A 25,568-nucleotide genomic window follows, 5' to 3' on the forward strand; every position below is an offset into this window, starting at 1 on the left:
TTTGAACTTGCTCACTTGCTTCACACTTTCTTAGTCAATGGCTATAATCCCCATAGAATAGAATAGAAAAAATACTAAATGCTCCCCAGAAATTCCCTCCATTTTCTGTTACACAAGACTACAAAAAAGCTGTTACCATCTCATAATTCAAAGCACATCTGAAAAGATATTTAGAATGCTTAATAAATATCAGCTATGCACCATGTTTAAACGACGTGTCAAATTGGCAACTCTCATCCGTTCACATAAGGACAAACTCTTCTTTATCACATCTGGGAGCATATGAAGTGTCCAAAACATTGCTTTGGAGAACAAAAAAATATATTCGACACTATCGTTATGACAAGTTGGGTCTAGCAAAACTATGTCTTGGATATCCCTTCACACAGGATCAAATGGAAGAAAACAAAAATGCTACACAGAAGTCATAAGTCAGAGAGATTGTTTTGGAATCAGCAGTAGCTTTAAAACATACTCCAAACCTCAACAAATATTTTTGTATCAATTTACCAAAAATTTGGGAAACAGTCATTTTAAGATCAAATTAATACTTGTTTTTTCTTTCTCTTTATCTAACAATAAGCGGTGCCAATAAGGACTTTAGTGATGATGTGAATGTTTGCACAAATATCTCTTGTATGTGTGGGTGTTCTATAAACTGATAAAGATAATGAACCATCAGGAAGCCATGTGATTAGTGTATCTAGAAAGAGCAGACAGTTATTAGCTTCCTGTTCCATTGTGAATATTTTAGGATGCTGGCTGTTTAAATGCCTTAAAAACTTATCTAATGTGTCTGGACTATACGGCCAAATAGCAAACACGTCAATGTGCTATACCTATAGTACATTTTGTACCATGGGCAGGATAGGGATTTTTTTCTCTCTCCCTATTTCTATCAATTTCATATATTCTTTTGTATTTTTTATTTATTTTTACAGAGTCTAGAAACTCTGCTCTAGAGACCAAACATGGACTTTTCAAGTCACTTCAGGCCTCCAATAAATAAGTGGAGTGGTGGTCTCACCAGACAAAGGGATTCATCTCCTACCTAAATTACCAGTCTTGAAGCAGATATGTTACATGCTCATATATTAGTGTGTATTTCAGTCTGTGAAGAAAAATTCATCCATTTTAAAAAAAGTGATGCAAGACCATTTATTATATCGGATAATACAATTTTTTTTTGCTATGTTCTCACTCCTCAATAAAATAAAGCCCTTAGGTCTACACACACAACAACATTACGTGGGTTTCTTAATTCTGACTAGCCAGTCATATGCCACTGTCACAAGACCAGTGATGTCATGCTGCATGATATGCAACTTTCCAGTTTTAATATCCACTATTAACAGTCAAATTCTGAGCATTTCACAACTGAGTAAGAAAGATAATTACTGCTGTCTGCTACATATCTATTTTAGGTTGCTGTGTTGCAATTAACTATTACTTCAGGGTATGACTGAGCACTCTATATGATAAAAATTATACATGCGTATCTCAATCCTCTCATTGGTCATATTCCAATACAACAGTGATAATTGATAAAACAGGTATTTGTAATAACTGGTATTCTTCTGTTATGTCACCCCCTTTCTATAGTTATTGTCTATTTTTACTGTTATATTATGTCGCTTCCTTCCCTTATCTCACTTCTATTATATTCAACTTTTTTCTCTTAACTTGGCGCCGTATTTTACTATAAGGATATGGTTTGTGGGTTGAAAGCAAAGTGATTCCCACCAGACAATGGCAATTCCTTTGTTTCTGAACTAATGCTGGTTCTTACTTCGAACTCAGGGAAAAATTCTATTTTAGCTGCACCACCCTAAGTTCTAGATTTTCAACCAGTGAAGAATCAAAGAACCAGTACCGAGCTCTGAACCATATCCTTAATTTGTGAAACTTATAAAATTAACTCAAGGCTCAAATCTATCCCTATCTCAATCTAGAGTCGTGACCTCTCTTCCAAAATACCTCCTGCGTGGTTCGATTTTTATGGGGGGGGGGGGTGCAGTAAAAAATTATTTCAGGCAAGGCAATTGTTAAATCAAAAGAAAACATTTAATTATGCACTAAACAAAATACGAATCATGAATAATTCAGACATATGTTCACTTCTAAATTAATTTCAGTTAAATCATAAGCACTCAATCTCTCTCATTCTTTCTTAACAAGCTTAGGTAACAGTTCCACATGCACTTGAACAAAGGTGAAACAAAGGCTAATGTCTCAACACTATTAAGATTAACTCTGTCATACATTAACTTCAAAATCAATTTCAGATAAAATACACCCACTCAATTTCTCTAATTTCTATCTCAAACAAGTATAAGTATCAAATCCATATAACTCTCAAACAAAAGCAATACAAAGATAAATGATACAATTCTACTAAGGTTATGCACTTCACAGACATTCAGGTCATGCTCTAATTTCTACATTCATGTCCTGGAATCTAGTCAGTCTCTCTAAACTAGGTTTCTAGAGTCCTTACGCGAGATCACAATATTCTAGTCTTAAACGTTCTATTAAGGTTACAATCACTCCTTCTGCACACTTTCATTGAACAAAGAAAAGGTTTCTACATTACCACCCAGTTGGGAACTGCTGGAAAATCATACACATCTCGATACACCTTCATCTTCGGATTTGTTTCTGGTTCCGTTTGACCTGTAGTTTCCTTCTTGTCAGACTCGAGCTAGATGAATCTTGGACAGTGAAGACATGTGCTTGCCTTTCACTGGTTACCAGGTTTAAGCAAAGCTCGGCTGTCTTTACTGCATACCGGACCTCAGCTCCGCTGAACGAATTTTCTATCAGCAGATTCTCAAGGACTGCTTGCCACTCCTTCCTTGCTTGTGGCTCTATGCTTCGCCCAAGAGACCAGGACGAACATCGGGTCACAGAGAGACTGGCTCCCACAAGAGCGGACGACTGGCCGGCAAGGGACTCTGGCTGGAGATCCGACGAATGAGAGAAAAAGCCCTGATGCGGCACTGCGTTGCCTTTTTAAACTATGTGCCCCTACACTTCCGAACTACGTCATATCCTTTTCCTTCCTTGCTCACTTCAAAGCACAACTCCTTTCACTAGCACCACATTCTCCCCTAGTAATCACTTTGGTGGTGGGGGGAGGTTTAAGTCGCATGCCTTCCCTTCACGGTCAACGCGTACTCTGGCGCACGTACATTGCTTCTGGCAATCAAACATTGACCTGTTAGACCTTCACTGAGTGGTGCACAAACACTCATGTTATTTTTAGCAAAGCTTAGGCAGTGGACTTAATTACAACAAAATATATTATCATATTAAGGGATAAATAACAGAATTCTAAAATTACTAAATTGTCTGGCACCTTTACATTTAATTCTTCCTGCTTGACATATCAGTATGTGCAAAGTTTTAACTTGCATGTTAAGTTCTGAAGAAATTACAAGTTAACTATTTTTAATTTTATCCAGAACTTAACACTTCAATATATGCAATAAGCATTGTAAACATACCAAAAAAGTACTTAAAACATAAAACAGAATTGGCATTACATAAATAAAACTGATGGTTAAATCGAAACTTCATTCATCATCACAGAATGAGTGGAGTTTTTGAGTCTAGCGTGTGTGTGTGTGTGTGTGTGGATAGAAGCATGTAAACTTTGCTGGTTCATGAATATCTGATTAAAGTTTATAAGGCAGAACACCGGAATAAGTTGATAACATTTATTTATTTAGTAACACGACGTTTCATCCCAACTGCATAGGATTTCTTCAGGTTTGTAAGTATATATACAAACTAGTCGACAAAACAGTAAGGACGGTGACAATTGTTATGCAGTTATAGAGAAGAGACTGATGTTATTTTTTAAATTATTTCTAACTGTTCCAAATGTTCTGTGTGTTTATGCATTCAGACAAGTTAATATTTAAATGTTTAGGATCTAATGCTATTTCCTAAATTCATCTTTCTGTTGTATTAGCAACTGTGTAACAGTTCTGATATCTCATTTGCGAAGCATCTTGTGGATCAGCTGAAGAGAGCACGTGTGATGACAAAGCTGAGGGACCCAACTGTGTATATATTATACACAGTTGGGTGTCTCTCTCTCTCTTTTATTTATTTTATTTTTAATATCGGTGGATACGTTCCACAGAAAACCCCCATATAAAAAATCCCACAAAAAAGACCTAACTTATGTTGAAAAATTAGGGATACGTTCCATAATTTTCTAAAACCACATAAAAAGTTTATAAAAATTCAGGAAAATAAGAATGCCCAAGTTTGTTTTAAAGTGTTATTCGTTTAATTTTATTGAAAAGTAAAAAAAAATTTTTTTTTTTTTTTTTTACATTTTTTCATCAGAATTACCGTCGCTATTAGACAACATTCGGCAACGTTTGCAAACTGGTATGAAATCACTTTCATCAGCAGAAGAGATAGTCAGAGCAACAGATCTGTATGGTAAAGGCAATGGTTCTTTACAAACAGAAGTAGCTTCACCCATGCTATGTGCTGATTTTTTTCTTCTGACAATGTAATCAGTGTAATCAGTGATTAAACTTTGCGATGATGATTTTACTAATTTTTTATACAGCTTGCGATATCCAGACATACAGTTCTTCAGCTCACTCATGCTGGAATTTAAAAGCTCATTCAGAATTTGTGTCATTAACAAGAAAATGCTTTTCCAATTTATTGCACAGTTCAAGACCTTGAATTATATTTGCAGTGAGAGGGACAGGTGTTTCTTCTGCTTCGCTATCGTTTTCTGGATCTTCGATGATATCTAAAGTTAATTGATATCCAATAATATCATCGTCACTTAAGGCATTATCCACAAGCAATTCGTCTACATCATTCTGGCTAAATGTATCAAAACCTTCTCCACCAATTTCACGTGCCAAAGTAATGATTTCAGCTGATAATGTAGATGTTTGAATGGTTGCACTGTTTGCAACACATCCAGGCCAAGCTGCTTTCCAGCAGGCATTTAAAGTTTGTGGTCTTATTTCAGCAACAGCAGATGCAACGTGCTCCTTTCTTTTAGTGTTGCACGGTGATCAGCATTCATTTTAGAAATTATGGACTTTACAACTGCGTTGAAAATAACTCTTAATTTCCTGACATTTCGATCTTCATATTAAGATCATCATCTGGAGCATATACAAATATACAAGACAAGCTGAGTTACATTACATACAGTAAGCTAGAGAAACAATGATTTGATCACAAGTAATTCTACTGGCATGACCTCTAGTGAAAAAAAAAAAATTAGTTGAGTAAGCTTTTTAATTTTACAGGAGGTTTTAAAGGTGGCTCTGAGTTTGTATTTTTGTAGTATTCTGTTTATTTTATCTGATGTCTTATTAATGTAAGAAATGGAGATACGAGACCCTTAGACAATTCTGCGCATGGAGAATCCATTCTGATAATAGGGTAATCAATCCATATTGCAGAATGAGTGTTTATTATTACACGTCGGAAAATGAAATTATCTTTTATGATCATTGTAGTTTTTAAAGTGGTAACTATTTTGCTTGTATAACAGTTGGAAAATATTATGTATAAAGCACATGATTTCACGTGTTGGTGATCAATTTGTACATCGCCTTATTTCTTTCTCCCCTTCAACATGAATTGACTCTTCTTGGCATCGAGCCAACGAAAGCTCTCTAAAGTTTGGGCATACTATAGAGAATTTTGTTAATAGTGTTTTGGCTGTAATCGTTTTTTTAGAAAAGTATACTGCTGATAACTTTAAATTCAAATTTCTGTGCAGGTTCACTGGAGTAAAATTTTCAAAGCCCTGTTTTTTAAAGTATTCATGACACCTAGTTTTTGTGTTGGGTGGTGGTAGGAGTTTATATGTATATATTGACCAGCATGTGTCTGTTTCGGGTGTTGGATCTTGAATGAAAAGATTTCCGTAAAGAAATAATTTATTCAGGATTAAACAAGTTTTAGCTAAACAACAACAAAAATGCTTGTACATACAAATTGTTTAATGAATCATATGCTAGTACTATTTTATGTAATATTCCTTAAAGGTAAACGATGTCAATTTTTTGTAAGAATTTATAATGGAAGAAGTGTTCTTTATAAGATATATGTTAAGCCATGTAACAACAGATGTTCAAAGTCCACTAACGAAAACCTCGGGTGGATTACGTAGCCTATGACAAATTGTCTACGTGCGGGGCGGCACACGCTTGGTGTTTTCCAGAAAGACACGAATAGAAAAAAATGACACGTGTGCAAAATGAGGGTGCCAGGCAGAAAGGTATGGTAGTGAAGAGGGTGCCAAAGGTAGTGAATATAAAAGGGGTTTGTCCCCCTTTCAAGGGGCTTTTTGCTTTTGTCTGTTTTGCTTTGGATTTTCTTGTGAAGTAGGGGAGAGTTCGAGTTTGGGATCTCATCGATAGTGTGTAGTTATTCACAGCCATCGTTTCGAGATGTCATACGGAAGGAATCAATGAGGAGATAATCGGCATCATTCCGAGCAAGCCTGAAGGAACTGACCGCCATATAAGTCCACTTGGATCGATCCGAGCCATGCTGTTTCCAGTCCATGATGGAAAAGAAGGGCAGAACAATGAAGTCCAAGCCTAGCCTGTGAGACCATCGTCTAGAAGAAGACCAGATATTCCGTGCGACGAAGTAAGGATAAGATGACAGAATGAATATACTTCCAGAAATATGGTAATGTTAAAACCTTTTGTAATTCTTCGTTGAGAAAGAGAGGAATATTGTGATATAGAAGAAAAGAGATGTTATGTTTCAGAACTCTATACTTGTAGGAAAAGGATTATCGTGAACGTTGGATAGCAGTGTTTTAAGTCTTAGGGCTATTTCTCAAGTAATCAATTGAATAAATTGTAGTTTGAATTGTTGTAAGTAATGATCTATAAAGTTACCGATGTGATTGAATTAATTTGAGAGAATGTGTAGACTAGTAAGGATATTTGGAGGATGCTAACAAATTTTGTGCTATGGAATTAACCTATGCTTAAATTGATGTGTAAAATACAGTTGCTATGTTTAACCTTTTAACCTAAGATACCTATATTCCAATTAAGTTTATTCTTGTAAATGTGTAACCTTGGGAATTTAATAAATGCATCTTGAATATCTTAACCTGGTTTGTGCCTTGAATTGAATCCAATGCACCACTTGCTAATATCTGAATCTGAGCGGGATAGAATTATTTGACAGAGACCATGACTGCAAACTAAAATCAATTAAGTGACATAGATAAAACTGGGATAAGAAATAATTAGTAAATTGATTAGCTTAGTATATTTTCTGAAGGTTACTCCTTGGTTAAGAGGAATTTCTATCCTAGGGATCTGGCTGGCGCAGCTTGATCAAATAAATATTGCCAGAACCTGATTTAGGAGGTGACTCCAGACCATTATTACTGAGGATAGGGCTATATTCAGAGGTGTATCCTTTGTTAATTATTTAATATACATAATCATTCTAAGAATCGATCGTCTGGATAGATTTTATAGTAAGTGCGAGAGTGCAGTGTTATGTTAGTTTCATGAATATAGACCATAGAGGTTCATAGTTAATGGGATAACACTACACGGTGATAATTTAAGACTGATAAAATTAGTAAGAAGAACACAATAAAAATATAAAAGGTAAGGAAATGTCACGACATAACACCAGTAAACAGTGAAGGAAAGATTGCCAGAAGGAAGATATGTGACAAGTGTATCTAGAAACAGAAGTGTGTTCTGTTTTTCAATCTCAATTGTGAACTGTATGCGTTTGTGTTGTTTGTTTGGGTGGCTAAGGAAGGTGTCTAGTGGCCATGGGACCAGATCACAAAAACATCGCCAACGTATCTGAGCCAGATTTTGGGTTTTAAAGGAGAGGAATTCCTCTCTTTTAAAACTCAGCTCATCCAAAGACCCACTCCCTCTGCTGGCCCACCCTGGAGTATACCGTATCTATTGCACCTGTACCATACCATATATATAGGGGAAACAGGACGCACAATTCCTATCAGACAAAAAGAACATAAATGACACATTAAATACAATAACTATGGTGAAGCTGGCCTTTCTGTTCATGCCCTGAACACCTTAGATAGAATTGATTGGAAAAGAACTAGTTGTTTACATCACACCAAAACATGGTATGAAGGCAAATTTAAAGAAGCCTGTGAGATTATTATCAACCACTCCAATCTGAACAATAATGATGGTCTAAAAATCCCAAACATATGGAAGGCACATATTCGACCCATGGAACCTTCCTCTCTAAGAGTAACTACAAACGGATAATCCAGGATCCTAAATCAAAAATAACAATTATAATGCTAAAAAATGGGACATCATTGTTACTGAAAGAAATCTATCTATAAGAAAGAATGTTTGTTCATGTTATCATAAATAGATGTTGAAAGTTTATTTTTCACTTGGTTAGACTATAATAAATTTAGTTTAATTCTTTATCCAAGTATGAACAAACAAAGTTTGTGCCTGAAAGTATCTTCAGGACTGGGGTAAGGCAGTATAACACCGGGCAATTCGTTGTAAAGGTGGAGCAAGCTTACATCACTCCTATCTCAGTATCTCCCATAATGCAAAACACATCTCCTTCCAGATATCTACATTGTTATGCATTAAGGGAAGGGCCACTACCCAGACTAGTTTCGACCTTTATTGAGGTCTCTTCAGTGGGAGCCAGGCCCGAGTGGAGATACCAGGCAGAAGCATTAGCAAGGTCATCTCTACCTATAAGAGTTGCCAAAAGGTGTGCCACCTTTTTTCATTACTCTGGATTTAGAGAAAGATGATGTTGATAGTTTATTTTTCACTTGGCTAGACTATAATAAATTTAGTTTGAACCTTTATCCAAGTGTGAGCAAACAAAGTTTGCACCTGAAAGTATCTTCAGGGCTGGGGTAAGGTATTAATGTATATTGTTATGCATTACTGGGGTAATGCATAACAATATACATATCCGCAAGGAGATGTGTTTTGCATTATGGGAGATACTGAGATAGGAGTGATGTAAGCCTGCTCCACCTTTGCAACGAGTTGCCTGGTGTTATACTACCTTATCCCAGTCCTGAAGACACCTTCAGGCGCAAACTTTGTTTGCTCACACTTGGATAAAGGATTAAACTAAATTTATTATCATAAACAGAATTTAGCTTGATGTAGTTTCTAAATAATTAATTTGAATTTTTTTTTTTTCACTAGTGATCATGCCAGTAGAATTACCTGTGATCAAATCATTGTTTCTCTAGCTTAGTATATAACATAACTCAGCTTGTCCTGTATATTTGTATATGCTCCAGATGATGATCTTAATATGAAGATCGAAACATCGGGAAATTAAAAGTTATTTTCAACATGGTTGTAAAGTCCATAATTTCTAAAATGAATACATGCAACATGATTTAAAATTTAGAAAATTTTTTTCCCAAACGTCAGTTAATGATTCATTTTCTAGTTTATCTAATATAAATTGAAAAGTTTGCCTAATGTAATATTTTTAAAAGCAGCAATTATGCCTTGATCTAATGGCTGAATAATTCTTGCTGTATTGGGTGGAAAAAACACTACCTGCACATTTGGATGTTTTAAATGCAGATGACTTGGTGCATTGTCAACAATTAATAAAACTTTAAAATCAAGAGCTTTTTGCTTCATATATGTTTCCACTTCTGGTACAAAGCAATTATTGAACCATTCAGTAAATACAGCAGTTGTTACCCAGGCCTTTGTATTAGCTATCCAATGTACCAGCAGCTGTTTTAGATCTTTGCCTTTTAGAGCACACATGGTCTTTAGAGATCGATTTACTAGGAAAGGTTTCAACATTTGATCCCTTGATGCACTCCTACAAAGTAACAACATTACTTGATCATTGCTTGCTTTAAACCCATTTACTTTTTTCTCAGACTTTGCGATGCAAGTTCGACTAGGCATTTTCTTCCAAACCAATCCTATTTCATCAGCGTTAAACACTTGATCGGGACAACATCCACCATCTTCAATAATTTTGGCTAACTTCTCTTGTTAAATTTTTGGATGTTTCTTCGTCTGCTGCTGTAACCTCACCTGTAATCTTCACGTTATGAAGTGCATTCCTTTTTAAAAACTCGATTAGCCATCTTTTGCTAGCCAAAAATTCTTTATCAGCCTGGGAAGCAACAGTAGATGTCTCCAATTGCTTCATCTGTTCATAAAACCGAAGAGCTTTTGTTTAATTAAATAACCACTTATAGGACTTCTTCTTTGAATTAAATCTTCAATCCAAATTATGAGTGCTCGTTCTGTTTTTTTTTCTTCTAATAAAGCATCTCTTTAGTACGATGATAATTTGGCACTTAGTTTTGTGCCAGAAATGATGGATTTTCTTATTGCGACTTCATTCTTTTTAATTGCTCTTATAGTAGATTCGCCTAAATTAAAATGTTTACCAATCGCCGTAGATTCCTCTCCTTTTGCTAGGCGATCTAAAATTGCAATTTTCATTTTCAAAGAAATTGCTTTTCTTTGGTGCTTTTTTCTCTCTATTAGGCCAAATTAAATATTTAAAATAAAAATTAACAAAATTTAGACTTACGATAATGAAAATACAAACACTTACTCACATGCAAAATTAAATTTCACGGACACTCACTGCTTATACATTACTCACGTTATGCCAGAATGTGCTGCAACACACTGTTCATTATGTACAATGGGGAAACTTCGAATTTGCATGAAATATGCATCGCATAACTTCAAAACTGCATTAAAAAAAGACCCGAGTGTGTATATATATATTATATATAAAATGAAAATAACTAGGCTGAAAGTTACTGACTCGCTAGCATGTAATACATCAAACCAATATTTATTTATTAAATAGTAGTATCTATTGTCAACAAATGATATTGGTAGTCCAATATATATGTAATTAGTCTTGAGGATCTCATTTTTAGTTTTACTGAAATCTACACTTCATGTTCACAGTTTATTTTGTCTGGTAGCATTTACTACTCATGCAGTATATCATGAAACATTTTTGGGAATAGGTCCAAGAACAAGGAATGAAAAATTGCTCATGCTTCATTTGCATGCTCTCTCTCTCTCTAACTAGATATCAACTGTACAATTGTGGATTTAGGTCATAGGAATCCTCTACTTTCCAGTCTGGGGAAGCCATGAGATATGATCCTCCCACCATCATCATCATCATCACAGAAAATGGCTATCATGAAGAGCCTTGTACATAGAGCTGATATGATCTGCTCTTCTGATTCCCTTTTGTTAGATGAACCGAATACAATTAAAAGCAATCTCATATGTAATGGATACAACAAAACTATCATTCAAAATATTGATAATCATCATCTTTCTACCAGACTACAATCTGATGTGAAAAAAATTTCTCTACCTTAAAGGATCCTCAGAACCAAAAAGCAAGGATTTTTTGTAAATTCAGTCTGTGTACTTCCTTCAAACCAATTTGAAAACCGTCTTATTTCCTACCATCTACAAAGGATATATTACTACCTCTTTCCTTACCAGATGTCTATCAAGTATCCTGCTTTTTATCACTAGAGGTCAGGCTAGGGAAAAGGATTAATTAACTACGTAGATTTAGTTTACCGGAATACAAGCTTGGTTCCTTATACACTTGTATCCTTCCGATGATGACCTTGATACAGGGGTCGAAATGTCAAGTTTTATTTTATTAGTAATTAATAAAATAATCTGTTCAACACGTGTGTTTTTGTGTCCCTAAATTTATAAATATGAATGTAGTAGAATAAATAATTTTTTTAATAATCTGTCAACTAAACAGTAAACTTACCTTAACAATTTATACAGCCATTTAAGAAAATGACACCCTCTGATCAGACCTTAGAACAGGACTGCATTTTAGAAAAGGATGCTTCAAAATCTGGTAAGGAGAATAAAACTGAAATTACAGTGCACTTATAATTACTGCTCATTAACTTGCGAGTTATTTTTTCCTAAATTTCCCTATTATGTTTAATAAGCTCAGATGACTTATATACAGTATGTATTTTTGAAATCACTATGTGCAGAACATAATAAATGTTGTATTATATATATCATCAATAATGCTAGCTAACTGGAAATTAGTCGTAATCTTAACTGCATTAGATTATTATATCAATTATTCCATTAAAGAAGACAGGTAGCCCATGTAGTAGGTGTGCTACATAATAGTTTTGTTGTATCCATTACATATGAGATTGCTTTTAATTGTATTCGGTTCATCTAACAAAAGGGAATCAGAAGAGCAGATCATATCAGCTCTATGTACAAGGCTCTTCATAATAGCCATTTTCTGTGATGATGATGATGATGGTGGGAGGATCATATCTCATGGCTGCCCAAGACTGGAAAGTAGAGGATTCCTATGACCTCAATCCACAATTGTACAGTTGATATCTAGTAAAAGAGAGAGCATGCAAATGAAGCATGAGCAATCTTTCATTCCTCGTTCTTGGAACTATTCCCAAAAATGTTTCATGATATACTGCATGAGTAGTAAATGCTACCAGACAAAATAAACTGTGAACATGAAGGAATGCACTTGGTCAGCAAAATTTTCAAGTAGGCTACGACATTCTGACTTTGTCCAACCAGTATTATGTGATAAAAATTGCACGTGCAAATGATGTGCTGTGTGAAACACATCTGTAAAATTTTATTTTTGTAAAATAAAAAAATAAATCTTTTTTTTTCATGTAATCTATTCATTTTCAATTTTAGAAATACAAGATATGACTGATTTCTAGTAACTAAAATATAAGACAGACCTATGATTGCAAATTATGTAAACTCCACTGGAAAAATGCACCTGGAGAAGTAATGCTTCTCATCTTTGCTATAGTAGGGCCAGTGGCCATAGAGAGAGAGATTTAACTTCTCTTATATATTTGAAAGGCCTGTGAATTAGGATCAGAGAAATCATTGTTAAAGTCAAGTTCATAGAAATAGTCATATCGCTGAGACAAAGTCTATCAGTTTCTTTAGTTATGAAACATGATTTGTTCAGTTTTCATTCTGAATTTTCTTTGGTTTAGAGGCAATTAGCCAAGCCCCAAGCATTTTTGCCTTTCAGTGCAAGTCTTTGTCACTGGACAGTAGCAGGTGATGACTTAGTTACTTCCATTACCTAATTTCATAACATACTGCAAGTTATTCCGTGTTGAAAATTTAGGAGGAAAGCACATGAAGATATTTTACATAGTACACATTACTGCATGCAGGTATACGAATATTTTTCTCTTTTTTTAGGTTTCTTTCACGATTTTTCTGATGGTAGCAATGTTTATCTGGGTTATGAGGAGATAGGGGAAATATCCAGAATTAAGAATTGCCTCTGTTTGTTGCTCACAGCTATAATGCTGTGTGCTCATGTAAACCAAGTAAATCACTGAAACCCCGCCCCCATGATTATCTAACAAATTATGCTAGAGAGTACATTACCTGTATTGCATCTCCATGCAGTTAGGGACCTCACAACCAATTCTGACAATCCATTCTCACTCACCATTCTCCAAGCAAAAAAAATCTGGTCTGTACACCCTTACTAACCACAGTTACACAACTTCCCTAGTTCTGACTATTAGTCATATATTGAAAATTTTCACTTGCATCAATTTTATAAAACCCTTTTAATATCGTGAAAGTTTCTATCATATCCCCTCTTTTCTGCCTATCAACTAAACTTTGTAACCCACCAACCCTCAGCCTATCCTAGTAGAGAATATTCCACAGACCTGTCACCATCTTGGTCACTTATCTCAATCTTTTCGACCACCTTCTCATCCCCAAGAAAACCAGGCGACCAAATCTGTGCGCAGTAGTCAACATGTGGCCAAATCACAGCCCTTATAAAGAGGGATAATAACTTCCATATCTTTACTTGTTAGCATGTTTTTCCAAGTAATTCGTTGAACTATTTTACCAACTTTTGCAATATGCCCTCTGAACTTTAATTCTTTGTCCATGATTATCTCCAAGTCCCTAGCCTCATCAATTTCCTGTAAATCAATATGATACCCATATGTATCCTTTTCGACCCAAAGTGCATAACCTCATGGTACACTGTGTCTGAAATATTAGTTGATAATAAAAACAATTTGTATGTTTGCTTTTCATTTTGCTGAAATATTATGTTTTACTAGTAACTGTGTTATGTGTAAAATTGCATAAAATTTACAGAAAGAAGCCAAAAGGGCTATTTTACCGGCGACATAAGTTAAGTTTAAGGGAGATGGTAAATCCCGTATTATTCTACAGCCAGGTATGAAACTCGGATCGAAATCCTAGAGTTTCAAGCCATAAAAACTATTGGCGAGCCCAAATGTAAGTGATCACTTGGGTAGTACATGGTACTACCCAAGTGATTTTCATTTTGCTGAAATATTGATAATTATGTTTTACTAGTAACTGTGTTATCTGTAAAATTGCATAAAATTTACAGAAAGAAGCCAAAAGGGCTATTTTACCGGCGACATAAGTTAAGTTTAAGGGAGATGGTAAATCCCGTATTATTCTACAGCCAGGTATGAAACTCGGATCGAAATCCTAGAGTTTCAAGCCGTAAAAACTATCGGCGAGCCCAAATGTAAATGATCACTTGGGCTCGCCGATGGTTTTTTCGGCTTGAAACTCTAGGATTTCGATCCAAGTTTCGTACCCAGCTGTAAAATAATACGGGATTTACCATCTCTCTTAAGCTTAACATGTCGCCGGTAAAATAGCCTTTTGGCTTGTTATCGTAGTAATTACAATTACCAAGTACATCAGTTTAGCAATTCGTTAGTAGAGGTATATGTAAGTTCGGTTCAATTAAAACCTCGATATTCCAGGTCTACCTCCTCACTGATGAGACCTCAAAAAGGGTTGAAACCGGTCTGGGTAGTGACCTCTTCTCATAATAAGAAAGAGTAATACATCTCCTAGGAGCTGTGTTTTACATTATGAGAGAATATTAAGGATAGTGATGGAGCTTGCTCCACCTTTGCTCCGAGTTGCCCTGGTGTTGTACTACCCAAGTGATCACTTACACTTCGGCTCGCCGATAGTTTTTTCGGCTTGAAACTCTAGGATTTCGATCCGAGTTTCGTACCCTGCTGTAGAATAATACGGGATTTACCATTTCCCTTAAACTTTACAGAAAGAAATTAGGCTATTTATACAGATGAAGGAATGTATGTTTGCCTGTTTTGCTTTGCATTATATAACTTATAGCATGTTTTTTTTTTTTTTTTTTTTTTTTTTTTTTTTATAAATTAAAGATGCCAAGAAATTATCATCATCATCATCATCAAATTCCTGCCATTTACCCTCAAGGGGTGTACAGGATATGACAGTACTACATGAAAAAATTACATCATTACTAACTTTCTATCTACAATTTTCCTCCAAATCAGTCTGTTACTTGTCAAGACTCCAACATTATCAGATCTTATATTTCTATCGTCTAAGGCACTTTGTACCGTATCAATCCACCTATATCTTGGTCTTCCTCTGGGTCGTTTTCCTGCCAACCTGGCAGAGAACACTTGTTTTGCTAATCTTTCCTCTCCCATTCTATTTAAGTGACCATACCATCTGAGATTAGCTCTGCTAACGCATTCCTGGATGCTGACAATGTAAAGTTCTTTCCTAATATCCTCATTTTTAATATGATATTGCCATTGATGCCATCTGTTCACGCCTCTAATCTTTCTCAGGACTCTCATATCTGCGGTCTCTAGTCTTTGGTCAAGTGTTTTACTTCTGACCCAGCTCTCAGATCCATAAGTTAAAATTGGTTTGAACACAGTCTTGTATACAGCTAATTTAGTGTTCCGACTAATTTCTTTCTTATTCCATATGAATTTATTCAATTGACTTCTCACGATACCAGCTTTGCTGATTCTGTTGTCTATTTCTATATTTAGTTTACCATCTTCAGTAAAAATTGTGCCTAAGTAGCTGAAATGTTTTACTTGTTCCACAGGTTCTCCATTCACAACACAGTTGACATTTTCAATGATTCTGCCTATTTTCATTGTCTTTGTCTTTTTATTGCTGACCTTCATACCATATCTATTACAACAGCTATTCAATTTAGTCAGAGAATCTTGCAGACTTGTAGCGGATTTATTTAGAAGTATAACATCATCCGCATAAAGCAAAGAGCTGACATTAACATCTCCAATTTTTATATCAGGTTTAATACCACATTCCTTCATAATGTGATCCATATAGATAATGAATAACAGAGGGGATAATGTACATCCTTGTCTCACACCAGATTTTACATTAAACCATCTTCCTGTACTTCCTTCAATTCTAACTGCTGACTCACAACTCAAATAAAGACTAAGTATTTCTTGATATAATGCCCCATTGACACCATATAACTGCAGCGTATTGAATAGCTTCTCTCTTGGCACCTTGTCATATGCCTTTTCCAAATCGACAAAACTTAAATACAGATCTCTGTTATATTCCCATGCTTTCTCGACTATTTGTCGTAAAGTGAAGATCTGATCCTGACAGCCTCTATTTGGCCTGAATCCAGCTTGTTCTTCACCAAGCTTTTCTTCCACAATTCTTCTCAATCGTTTCTCAAGTATACTTGCATAGATCTTGCCAGGAACACTCAGTAGGGAAATAACTCTGTAATTCTCACATTCAGTTTTATTTCCCTTTTTATATATGGGTACTATGAGAGCTCTACTCCAATCATCAGGAATTCGTCCCTCTGTCCAGGCTTTCTGAACTATGCAGTGCAGCCACTGTAAGACTCTTATACCACCATACTTCAGCATTTCTGGTCGAATATCATCTACTCCTGCTGCCTTTCCACATTTCAAGCCTTTGATGGCTTTTTCTACTTCAAGTATGGATATGTATTCCTGACTGCATGCCTGGTCAGTGTTTTTTTATCACTGTGCTGTCATCACTGCTTGTTTCATTTAGCAGTTTTTCAAAGTAATTACTCCATACTTCAAGGATATCTTTTTCTCCTGTTTTCATTTCACCTTTATCATCTCTAATTCCTTTTACAGCACTCTTTCCTCCTTTCCTAAGCTTCTTCAACAACCTCCAGAATATTTTGCCACCTTCTTGATATTTATTTTCTATATTCTTGCCAAAGTCCTCCCATGACTTTTGTTTAGCTAGTTTTACACACTGTTTGGCTTTCTTACATTTGTCTCTGTATTCTGTAAGAGTAAAAGCTGACTTATTTGCCAGGAACTTTTGATATGCTTTCTTCTTTTCCTTCACTGCCTCTTTAACTTCCTGTGTCCACCAGGGAGTTCTGATTTTTTTATCCTTGCACACAACCTCACCACATGCCTCTCTGGCAGAATCAATCAACGTTTCCTTCAGAGTTTGCCACTGAATCTCCAAGGTTTGATTCCTGTTCTCAAACTCTTTCATTTTCTTTTCAATAATATTTCTGTATTTTAGTCTACAGTTCACATCTGAGAGCTGCTCAACTTTTATTCGCTTTAAAACTTTCTTACATTTTATTCTTTTCAATATGAAATTCAATTTTATCCTGCTCAAGACTAAATAGTGATCACTTCCAATTTCAAATCCTCTGTACACTCTGGTGTCCTGCACCAGGGAGAAAACATCACTATCAACAATAACATAGTCAATGAGACTTTTCTTATTCCTAGCCTCTTCTCTCCATGTGAATTTGTGCACATTTTTATGTTGGAACATGGTGTTAGTAATAACCAGTCCATGTCCTGAGCAGAAATCCAACAGATATTTGCCATTATTATTAGCATTGCTCTTTTCTCCAAATTTTCCCAAAATATTTTTGTATGTCTCACAATCATTTCCTACTCTACTATTTAGATCCCCAACAAGGACCAACTTTTCCTTTTTCATTCTGTCAGTTGCTTTTTCTAAAGCCTCAAAAAATTCCTCCACTTCTACCTTAGTAGAACCTTCTGTGGGACCATAGGCACAAATAAGTCTCATTGTCCAGTTCCCCATTCTCATATTTGCCCACATTACTCTACTTGAGACTGACTGCCATTCAAGAAGATTAGCCTCGTATTTTGTGTTGAATACTATGGCTACTCCTTCTTTTCCTTGATTGTCATTGCCTGAATATAACATTTTGTATTTATTGCTCAGAAAGATCTCACCAGTTTTGATCTTTTTTGTTTCAGTCACCCCTATTATGTCGATCTGGTACTTATCTAATTCCTCAGCTAGCTCCATTTCTTTGCCATTCAGGCTTCTTACGTTGATAGTACCAATCTTTAACTCTGGTGATGTTGAGTTGGGGTTTGTTTTCAGATTTGTTCCAGTAGCTGACTTTTCGCTGTTTGCCCTGGTTCCCTGGCGAAAACAACGGGGGCCTTGTTTAACCGGGCGACGCCCCAGCCGGCATGAAATTTTGTCATGTTGTACCATCATTTTTTATTTTGGTTTAACCAATAAGAATACAATTTGGTCGGCTAAATCCCAAATTGCCAGCCCATCCTCGTTCGTTCAGTATCAAAGTAGATACCCAACAGGGTGCACCACGAGAAGGTGAGGATTGGACATTAGGTCAGAAGCCCTGGTCGGTTCTCCGCATTCCTTTAAAGGCTATGTGGAGGTCTCCTCTCAGTTATACAGCTTTGACCCTTAAGCACCCCGCCAAGAAATTATATTATTATTATCCAAGACCCCATGTAGTCAGACTCATCTAGGAGGTCCTTTTATCATACACACAGCTCATGATACCGTGCTTTAAACACACTCAAATTCTCTGCAGACAACACACTCTCAGGCAAGGCATTCAAATCATTCACAACTCTGCATGAAAAAAACCTGCCTCTCACTCCCCTACTCATCCTCTGGTTCTCCCCTGATCTCCCACTATTTTCTGTAGAACCTCTCCAGCACTGATCCTATAACAACCTCTTAATTACTTGCAGGTCTCTATCATACCTCCTCTCTTCCTCCTGTCCACCAGACTCTGCAGATTGCATCTTCTCAATCTTTCCTCATGACATCCCAGAGGTTAGCAACTACCTTAGTCAGTCGCCTCTGGACCCTATCCAACACCTCTCCATCCTTCTGAAAACCAGGTGACCAAATCCAGACACAATAGTCCATGTGTGGCCTAATCAAAGCCCAAGAATCTCCCTACTTTTACAAGTCAGTGTCCTCTGCATCATTCCCAGAAGCCTTTGTGTTATCTTCACAATTTTGGCTGTGTCCCCTAAATTTCAGATCCTTATCCACTATCACCACTAGTTCTCTTATTTCCTCCACCTCCGACAATATATCCTCACCAAGCAAAAATTCTGCATCCCATTTTTGTTTTCCAAATTTTAAAAACTTTACATTGTGTAAGGTCACAACATCTTCTCCACTCTTCATGGTTCGTCCCAACTTTGCATCATCTGCAAACAACTGAATATCTCCATCCAAATCTTCACCAATATCATTAATATACAAGTTAAACAGCAATGGACCTAAAACAGATCCTTGGGGCACACCACTAGTAACTTTCCTTTTCCTGGATATTGTTCTCCCTTACACAACTTGTTAATACCTATCAGATAGTTAGTCTCCAATCCAATGTACCAATCTAATATCCATCCACTCTAGTCTGACTACCAACTAATCATGCAGTAATCTATCAAAAGCCTTTGTGAAATCTAAGTATATTACTGTGCATCCTTCTCCTCTGTCCATGGAAGCAGTTACCTTATTGTAATAAGTAAGTAGATCACTAAAACATGACCTCCCTTTAGTAAATCCATGCTGTCCATCAAAGATAATACCATTGTTGTCAACCCAATTCTGGATCCTAGGTCTCACAAGCTTTTCTTACAACTTAACCACAACACCTGACACACAGATAGGCCTATAGTTTGATGCTCGAGTTCTATCAACTCCTTTATTAAGTGGCACAATCTTGCCCTCCTTAGGAACTTGACCCTGTGCAAGACTCGTATTAAAAAAATATGTCAAGGCTGGTGTCAACTCCCTGGCACGTTCCTTCAGAATATGTGGTGATATATCATCAAGTCCCACAGCCTTATTTACATCTAGTTTGTTCAACTCCCCCATACACCTCTTGCTCACTTACAGTCAGTCTTTCTTCCTCATCATCAACTGCTCTCAATCTCTCCATGAAGTCACATTCACAAAATCGAAAAACCTTTATGAACTGCTCGTTAGTTCTTAATGAGTATCTCCCCACAATTCTGCAACAGCCATCTTTATACCATTTTCTCCAATCGATGTCATCCTTCTATAATCATTCTTTCTTTTTCTGGCTACAAATCAAAAGAACTCCTTTTTTTTGGCTTCATTAGCTAACTGCTGTTTCATACCTCTCTTTAGCTACCTTCACCAAACATGGTCTTTGTAGTCCTCATGGAATAGGTTATTTCCACTTCTCTTATGCGTCCCTTTTCTCTGTATTGCATGCTTAATCTCTTTATTCATCCATTTCACACCTACCTTATTTAACCTTCTCACCCTTGGAATACATTTAGACATTGCATCTACTAGATAGTTTTTGAAAATCCCCCAAGCTGCATTGATCTCTTTTCCAGCTAACTCCACATTTCATGCTACACCTGCAAGCTGTCTCCTAAGCTCTTCATAATCACCCGCTTGTAGTTCCACATATACCCTTTTCTTACAGAGGTCCTCACACCATTGGCAACCACCCAGGTAATCACCTCATGGTCACCTCTCACCAACTGCTGGGTGATTTGACACTTTGTTTATAATTACATCCTCTGATGAGATGACCAAATCTAAGACCCTCAATCCTCGTGTGCCCTCTGTTATATACTGGCTGATAGTACAGTAATGAGAGTATGAAGTGCCTGTGGCAAGTGTCTAACTTGCACCCCCCTCCCCTCAATCCAAAAATGAGAAAAATTTAAATGTAACAAGTTAAATTTTACTAAATGCAATATGTTAAATACTTACTATTAACCCCATCAAAATGAGGTGCAGTCTGTTGCAGAATCCGTGTGTGTCTAAAGCAGAATATTGCCGAAATTTAAAAATACAATATAAAATAGCAGACTTTTATACTTATTTATTTTTACATTTTTTACGTTTTGTGCCCCAAATCTAGTTGCGCCCATGACAGGCACCTCTTTCGCCACGCCCTCATTACGGCATTGCTGTCTGAGATAGTTTAACTCAAAAACTCAAGAAACCCATTTTCTTTACTTTCAGTTGCTATCTCATCATTCCAGTCTATATTGCCATAATTAAAAACGCCCATAATGATCACTCTTTTCTTATTTGCTTGGCTAATTTGATTATACATTTCATAGTCACTACCATCCACGTTTCCTGGTCTATAACATCCAACCAAGTATTTCATTCCATTCACCTCTATCTCACACCATACTGCCTCAAAACCACTGGTACTATTTCCCCTCTTGCATCTCCACTTTGTATGGACATAACTCTTTCTCTATCATCAATAGAACTCTCCCTCCCTTTTTATCCCTTCTATCCTCACGAAGCACATCATACCCTTCCATCTCTATTCCTGTCAGGATGTCGTACTCATCTAACCATTTTCCACTTATTCCAACAATTTTTGGGTGAATAGACTCAATTAGTGCAACCATTTCATCTGATTTGTTTCTTACACTTCTAGTATTTGTATATAAACACAACAGCTCATTCCTGGATCTACAGCTAGTTCCACTGATACCATTTCCCTTTCTGCTTATTCATTTTAGAACCCTCTTCAATTCCAACTGTTTCCTCTGGATCCCAGGTCATCCCATCCCATTGCTTTCCTATCTACACATGCTCTCACATTCTCTTGGAACATCCACCTTTCTCACGCTGTGAACCCCTGTCCACCCTGAGCCTCCCCGTTTCCCTGTTCATCTTGCACACCCATTCTCTCATTTTCCATACTCATGCTACTTACTTCCACAATCATAACCACCTCTTCAATCTCTCCTGCTCTTCATCACTTCTGATTCATTCTCTGTACTCACTTCTCTACCTTCCAGCAAGAGTCTCTCCAAGCGACTCACACCATAACCACTCAAATGCAGTCAATCGCTCCCATACAGTTCACTTCATCTTTTAAACTCATTCCACACATTAACAAATTATACTCCCCTCTCCTCACACATTTCAGCCAACATATCATTCATAATTTTTGCTGTCCACTTCATCTCACCGTCATACCTAGGCAACACGTTTACTACCCTTCCTGTTACACTATTCCCTTTTATCCATCTAAGCAGCCTATTGATATCCATTCTAACGTGCTTTTGTTCTTCTGTCAAGTCATTCGTACCTATTAAAACCATCAACTCCTTTGCTCGCTCCCTCCTCATATCCAATGCCTCAATCACTCTACTCATTTTATTGCCTGGAAAACATACCTTGTGCATCCTCTCATCCAGCACACCTTTAATAATGGAGTTGCCATACAATGCCAGTTTTCTTGGTTTAATCCTTTATCCAAATGTAAGCAAAGTTTGCAAGTGAAGTAACTTCAAAACTGGACAACTCGTATATAGAGGCTAATGATGTCACATCACTTACTATGGTATCCCATAATGCAAAGCAATATCCTTGCTGTCATGTATAATACTATGAATTATGGGAAGGGTCACTACTCAGATCTGTTTCAACCTTTATGAAGGTCTCATCAATGGGAGCCAGACCCAGAAGTGATACCAAGGTTGAAGTAATGCTGAAGTCATATTTTCATATACAAGTAGTCAAAAGGTATCACCCCTTATTACTAAAATACTCTGGATTAGAGATAGATGTTGAAAGTTTTTCCACTTGGTTATACTATAAATTAAAGATGCCAAGAAATTATATTCTTGGTCATATTTCCATAAAGGATTAAACCAAGAATATAATTTCTTGGCATCTTTAATTTATAGTATAACCAAGTGGAAACACTTTCAACATCCATCTCTGATTTAGTTGTCTGTTTTTTTTCCCTTGAAATTTTCAGCTTTATGTGCATAGGGGTTTGTTATCTACTCAGTGTGGCATCAATCATGTGACTTAGGTCACATCATTTTATGGAATTCAGTTATCGGAGGGAGGGAGTAAGGGAGAGAATCCCATCTCCGAGACTTGTACAGGTACTACATGCATTGTTGCAATAGTTACTTCCATCAGGAATTTTGTGACATTCAACTTCCAAGCTTACTCCTATGTGCATAAAAATGTTTCACATTAAAAATATTTTTGGGATTCAGTGGATCAGGCAGCCTTTTCTACTCTTCATTGCACTCGTTTTTTATCCAAGAAGACTGAAATTCTGTGAGATTATCTGTTTGCTGTTAAACCCATCCACTGACATTGACAGGATCCAATACACTGTTCATTCTGATACAGTCTTTTGTAAAAATCACTGTTGCACTGTACTGTTATATGATTAATCATGGGCTGTTTGTTAGCATGCGCAGTTCGTATGCCCCTCATTGGCAGAGGTGGGAAGAGACTGTGCAGTCTAACAAACAGCCTACAATCAAAGACATAAAAACTTATTTGTTCCTTTTTAAACTAATCAGCCATGTTATTCCTGTCCCTGAGATCATATACAAGACTAGCATTTTGTGATTACTAGATCACTCTCAATACACTAGACATTGCTATAATACCCAAGCAAGATGATAATTGGTGACATGTAAAATAACAAATAAAGGAAGATAAGATAGGGATGGCCTCAATGGGAGCAACAGATTTAAAGTGCTGGAGTAAGGAACTGTGGAAAGGAAAGAAGGAATGGCAGAAATGCTATTATGTTTATACACCATTGCAGGAAGTATTAAGAATAAGGGCACAAAGTGTCTGGCCTTACTACAGTTAATAAGCACACAAATTCTTGTTCAGTGAGATACGATTAATGGAGGATGACATGCTCATGGGAATAGAATGCAATGATTACAGCATTTTTTAAAAAGAAAAGACAAGGTAAGGCATTACTGATGATTTTGGAAGAGATGCGAACTCTCAATGTATAACTTGAAAGCAGTAATGATAAAGGCTCAGAGGCTATTTGATGTGAGGTTGAGGTTAGCACAAATTTTAGATGCTTATTGGGATATTGCTATAGGCCAGAGAATATAGAGGAGATGATTCTGAAATGTTCAGACAGATGAGACTGGTAAGTGACAGGAGATGATAATAACGGGTGACTTTAACTATGCCAGCATTGACTGAAAGTAGGAAATATCATGTGTGAGTAATGAGATTGAATTCCTTGAGCTACTTAAGAACAACTATCTTATGCAGCTGAAGCAGCCCATGGGACTCGAGTACGTATTAGATTCAATAATATTGTTCACACAGTCATAATAGAAGATGTAACTGTGATGCCACCAACTGGGGAGTGTGTGTGTAAAACTCTATGTAGCTTGGAAATGAAAAGTGCTTTACATCGATTTTTACAGAGGTCGAGTCTTATAAGATTATTACAAAAATAACCTTGTTTGTCTATATATATATTTTATGCTAAATATTAATGTACATAAACCTATGGGAATTGACTGTATTTACTGCTTTAACAAATTTCTAGAATGTAAAAAGCAAACGCAATGCTGAATGAATAGTCCATCCAAAATATGATAAATTATAGCCACAAGGAATCTGATAAACACCAGCTAAAGCTAGATGCAAAATTTTTTATGATTGGCAAAAAAGTAGAAATCTTGCTAAACATGAATGCATCAAAATAAAATTACAAAAAAAGGTAAAACTTCTTCAAAATTCTGCTGATAAGATTCAGAGATGACAGAAATTGTTATGCAGATGGTGTGGTGTAGAATTCATGGATGTGTGGAATGAGTTTGATGGGCAAAAGAATATATATACAAGATGGATAGCCTGCATTTGAATGGATTTGGTGTGCAGAGACTGGAAAAAATGTTGCTGAATGAAGTGAAAATGGATGTGCAGAACCAGGGAAACTAGAATTACCAAGGGAGGTGGGGGGGTAAGTGGATATGCAGCATCAGTGAGACAGTTGAGTGTAAGAATGTATATAATGTACCCTGAGCCGGTACTAGGACAAGAAATCGGAATGGGATAGTTAGAATAACGCATCAAGATAGGTGTGGGACAAAGGGACCTCTGCATTTCATGTATACTAATGCCAGGAGTATTAGGAACAAGAAGGAAGAATTTTTGACCTTGATTGGCTCTTCCTGGCCACAGGTTATTGGCATTAATGAAACATGGCTGATGGAAGATGATATAGTTAGTGGGATAGAATGTGTAGGTTATAATATGTTTAGCAGGGACAGAGAGAATAAAATGGGGGGGGGGGGAGAGTATATTGATGATAGCTGATGAACTGCAGCCAAGGAGAATTGAAGTTGTATTGCAGGATAGTGAAAAGAGCTCATTTGAGGCTATTTGGTGTGAGATTGAGACTGGCAGAACAAAATATACAGTTGGGTGCTGCTATAGACCAGGTGATGGAACAGATGGTGGAGATAGTATGCATAAGCAAATAGTGGAAGGAGGGTAATTATTATGGGGGATTTCAACTATGGTAACATTGATTGGAAGGAGGAGAGGATACGTGAGGAA

The 25,568-nt window shown here is 36.5% G+C and overlaps 1 protein-coding gene across 4 annotated transcripts in view; it reads right to left on the reverse strand.

The window, feature by feature from the left end:
• LOC150097594 (serine/threonine-protein kinase VRK1-like) overlaps window positions 1-25,568 on the reverse strand; it is a 130,896-nt gene that overhangs the window by 95,488 nt on the left and 9,840 nt on the right. Inside the window, exon 2 of one of the 4 annotated variants that reach the window (XM_090407041.1) lies at window positions 11,824-11,913. The exons of 1 other annotated variant lie outside the window; for it this stretch is intronic. The gene's annotated coding sequence lies outside the window, so the exon portion shown is untranslated. Of the gene's footprint in view, window positions 1-10,662; window positions 10,754-11,823; window positions 11,932-25,568 lie in introns of all 4 variants that reach the window. 2 more of the 4 variants (XM_090407045.1, XM_090407042.1) reach the window with 2 other exon arrangements.

Source organism: Typopeltis vanoorti, chromosome 17 (assembly GCF_054136105.1).
Source record: "Typopeltis vanoorti isolate ZY-2024b chromosome 17, IOZ_Tvanoo_1.0, whole genome shotgun sequence".
Taxonomy (NCBI): domain Eukaryota; kingdom Metazoa; phylum Arthropoda; class Arachnida; order Uropygi; family Thelyphonidae; genus Typopeltis; species Typopeltis vanoorti.